The following is a 4,974-nucleotide window of genomic DNA, read 5'->3' on the forward strand; positions in this document are numbered from 1 at the left end:
TAGGAGGGTCTAGTTTGCTTATCCTTAAGTAGGCTCTATAGACTAAGAGGGTAGGTACCAGTCCGTTAGGGCCAGCGGTATTATTAACGGCTTTTACGGCCATCTGTAAAGCCAGTTCTTTTTAGATATTCTTACACTCGTCCGTAATAATCTAGTAAGCTCTCCGTAAAGCTAAGTGAGCTCGCTTAATAAGTCTAACGGACTAGTGCGCCTTAACTAGAACGGCTTTTGTTGAAATAGCCATAGCCGTAGCGTACTATTGGAATTCCTTACTGATGAAGTTCCTACTAGCGTCGTGGGTAATATACTTAGGGGGTCCAAGGTATATATCAATCCAGTAGGTCCGTAAAATGTCCTAAGTATATTTTACGGATATATTTTACAATTAACGGGCGGCTTGGTAGCGGGTTGCCTCGTTAATTATGTGTAATACTAGGCTGCCGTTAATATATATAATGTCTACGTACACTAAGTGGTTGAAGTTAAGGTCCTCACAAAGGGTGAACTTAAATCGGCCTAGGGAACGTCCATATTTCTGGTAAAAGGAGCAGTATTTAGTCAGGTAATTAACTGCCTTCCTATTAACGTTGTCGTGTCCAGAGCGTTCAAGGACTCTATATAGCTTTTCGGCTAACAGGTAGCCGAAACGGCGGTACAGACGGTGGATCTCCATACTAGTAAGGTAGCACAGGTTATAGTCAAAAGATTCCTAAATATCGGTCCGTAAAGTCTCTCCCTATATAAGGAACGGGTGTCCAAATCGTCATGTAATTAGCAGGGTAATATACTTACTTCCTAGGGCAGTTGCGGGGCCGATTAAGGTGTCCGTAATATTGTTATAGTAAACCTGTAACCTATCTATGTCCGCAAGGCAAAATAAGAAAGGGGTGTCCGCTTTTACTATATGGAAGTTAACTAGGCCAATTAGGGTCTTAACTGCGACTGATCCAATTAATATGGTTAAACCAATGCCAAATTAGACGTTTACGGCCCCAGCTTACATAGTGTTAATATCCGTATTATCATTTACGGTAGTCTTATATACAAGGTATTATCCATAACCTGCAGTAGACTTCTTAGAGGCACCTATATTAATTATAACGCCATAGAATTCTTTGGGGGTATAGCGTTCTATAGTAATATATACAAATAGGTCCTATTCGCGGTCCGTAATGTCCGTAACGAGTCCAATAGGTATACTTACGGGCCAGTTTTCAGGTGTAATTAAGTGTATAAAGGAGCGGTCGGCTAATACGGTTATAGTATTAAAGGCTTAACTGTCCGTAAAAGGTCTAAAAGTAGTTAGGAATGTCTCTAAGGTCTCCTATTCCTAAGTATCTAAGTTAAAGTCAATTATAAGGGCTTCTATTGACTTATCAGGGGGCTCCTCTACTTCCTTTCCTTTGTATTCTAAAATAAACTAGTTAATCTAGTTATTAAGTCTCTTCCTAGACTTGTTACGTTCTTCCTAGGTATACCTTATAGACCAACATCCTTCCTTGCCGTATACAAAGCACTTCTGGCTAGTTTGTCTACGTGGATATGCTTTTATACGGGGGTTACTACGGGGGTTACGGGTGGGGTTTAGTCGGTACGGGTACTGCTGGCGGTAGCGGCGGTCCGTAAAATAGGCTTCTAAGTCTATTTGCGGATATTAAATATCCATAGCGAAGGCTTAAGTGCTGCTTAGTGGGTTTAAGACTTCATACGTTATAATAGAGGAGCGTAGGTCATTGATAAGGCCAGCTAAGGTGTCTGCAGGCTTATAATAGGCGTATTTGTAGGGCTCTACTTCCTGGCAAGCTGTAATAAGTTTATTGTGCAGGAAGTTGTCTATTTAAAGCTTGGCGTTAAGGCCGTACTATAGGTGCCGGAGGTCTTTAATAAGGATTTGCAGACACTCTATAGTCGATTTTTCGGTATTCTTATCAATTACGGTCTGTAGCTTGGTCGCATTCCATTGGGTAAGGATATCACGCCTATATTCCGGTCCTTTAAAGTAGTTATAGGTAGCTTCGCATAGCTTATTAAAGGGGACACCAAGGGGGTTACTCTTAAGGTTAGTGTAATAGTGGTTAAGTGCTAGGCCGCGCAGCATAGTAGAGTAGGCTTGGCTGAATTCTTGTTTAGGAATATTAGCCTTCTAACAGAGGTCCGTAAAAATGGTTAGTTTAAAGTTAAAGTTGTTATTTTTACCGCTGTACTTAGATTTATTGGTATAGAGCTTAGCCAGGTTAGCTAGTTCCTTACTATAGGTCTTTACTTAGGTAGGTTGCGGGTCTATGGCTTACGGATCTGTAGCTTGCGGATATATGGCTTACGGATCTATAGCTTACGGATATGTGGCTTGCGGATCTATAGCTTGCGGACATATAGTTTACGGATCTGTGGCTTGAGCAGCAGAAGTATTTTAGTCCGTATTTTGGTTTACAGGGGTATTACGGTCCGTAACTTGGGTACTAGGTATACTTTGGCCTGTAAGATCAATTCTAAAGGCATTTGGGTCTGTAGGACGAATTTGGTTAAGTGGGTTAGGTATAAGGCCAGCGATTATATTAAGTTTGGAAGAAGTAAAGAGTTCCTTAATAGTATTAAACTGGTCTAGGATTTCTTCCTTAGTCTATTCCGTTTGGTCCTCCTTATGTATTGCATTATATAAAGACCGTGCAATAGTGACGTGTTTGTCTTTTTTAACCCATACGCCGTGGTTATAGAGGAGGGTTTATAGGTTACGGATGGTCATAAGGCTGCAGGCCTTAAAAGTAGCTTCCGTAAAGTCCGCAAAGTCTTCCTTATATTGCTCCCATATGTCATCATTCGTAGGCTTAAAGTATCCGTATTTAAGGAGTTTGAATTAAATATAGTCGTTAACGTCGTTTATAGACGTAAGGTCGACTCCTTAACTCCACTTCTTTTAACCTTCGCTGACTTGCTTGCTAATATCTGCCATACTATATAGTATTATACGTAGCAGGTAGAAGGGTCTTATAGTGGTCCGTAAAGGCGGATGATAGGTCCGTAAGGGTTTGCAGGAGGGTAGGGGGTTTCTATAAGGGCTTATAACGGTCCGTAAAGGTAATTAACGGGTCCATAGCGGTTCGTAAAAGGGTAAGGGGTCTCCGTAAGGGGTCTGGGGGAGGTGTAGTAAGGATAGGGGTTTAAGGTTTAAGGGTAGGGGGTTCCTGTACAGGTCTGTATTCGCGTCTATTATACTTCCAGTAAACCATACTAAGACTTAAATAAGTATACAGAGTTGGTGATAGGTCCGTAATCCCCAACTTCCGACCTTCTAGCAGGTCGTACTAGGATATGAACGGGTGGTCGCTGTCAAGTATCGCTTGGGGGGAGGTGTTGAGTGATTGCTGATCTGTGCGCGCTCACTGATCAGTGTTTGTACCAATTTAATAGTACAAGTAAGTCGTGTCTAGGGGCACGAAATACGTATAGTATCGTATGCTCATTTAGACGGTGGTGACTGTCGATTGTATGAAGCAGACTACGTAGTCTATATACTGATGCGCCTCCCCCCTGATTAGTTAGTGCTTTAGAAGTGCACCAGACGCGTAAGCGGGTGGTTGGTGCACCAAACGCGTAAACGCGTACTCGGCGTACCGAGCGCGTAAGCACGCGGTTGGTACGACAGGTGCTGTAATTATACACGTACTAATAGGGGTAGAGGCTAAAATAGCTATAAAAACCGAAACAGTAATAGGGATTAAGACTCTATTAAATATAATATCTATTACTTTATAAGATATTTTTTAAAAAAAAAGTAGAATAGTAAGCTACTTTAGCCCTTAGTAAAGGTAAGGGGCTAAAGACTTAAAATTCTTAGGAAGAGATAAAAGAAGCTTAAGGACCTATAAGGGATAAAAATTAATAAAGTAGAGTAGTAGCTTAATTTAAAGCTAAATAAATAAGTATAGAATGAAAATTTCTAGAGGCTTAAAAATCTAAACTAAAGTAGTAAAATAGGGATAAGGCTTTATACGTAGAGTCTTAATAAATAAAAGGTAAATAAAGTATTTAGCATAAGGATTGGGGGGTTAATACTATAATTAAGAAGTAATGGGACTTTAAGGATTTACTAACTAGACATAGGCTAGAAAAAGCCAAAAAAAATTTAAAAAGTATTTATATAATATAAGAATAGAATTGGAACTATAAGTTAAAAATATTAAATTAATTAAAGAATAGAGCACCTATTAGAAGGATTACTTATAGGCTAGAAATAGGTACGCTAAGGGCGAAGTAGTTATAAGAAATTAAGCAAAGAATTGTTATGGGACTTAGTTAATTAAGGTATAAGCGCCGTAAAGAATATATGCAAGCCTGTATAATTAGATTGTTTATTAATAAGGATATTAAGCTAAGGAGCAGAAGGTAAAAAAGGATACGTCTATATATATATACCAAGGCTTAAGTAAGCCCTCTGACTAGATCTGTTACGTTGCCGTAATAAGAATTTTAAAATCTTTACTAGGTTAAAAGAACAATATATAAAAGATTACAATAATATAGTAATAAAAAGATACTCCTTTATAAATAGATTATATATATATATATATAGAGCTATACTAAAAGTAGTATAGATAATAATATAATAATAAATAGGAAGATTTTTATATATAGCTAGATAAATAAGTTATTATAAACTAAGTAATATTAGAATAATAGATAAGTTATATCTAAGAAGCCTTAATTTTAATACCTACTAATAAGAGGCTAGTAGCTAGATTAGTTAAATAAAGGTTTAAACTTAGGATAACGTACTTTACAAGCAAGTCGCGAATACAAGCGAGTCGCGAATCTTAAAACCCTACCAAAAATCGGAAAAATCGCACCTTAATATCTTAACAACCACTTAATAATAAATTCTAAAAATTTAGATTTAGGCTTTTATATATACTTTGGAGCTTCTATTAAAGTTATATAGTAAATAGTTNAGTAGTTTTTAAGATAGAGCNNTTTNNC

The sequence above is a fragment of the Cenococcum geophilum genome, assembly GCF_001692895.1.
Source record: "Cenococcum geophilum 1.58 unplaced genomic scaffold K441scaffold_10, whole genome shotgun sequence".
Lineage (NCBI taxonomy): Eukaryota > Fungi > Ascomycota > Dothideomycetes > Gloniales > Gloniaceae > Cenococcum > Cenococcum geophilum.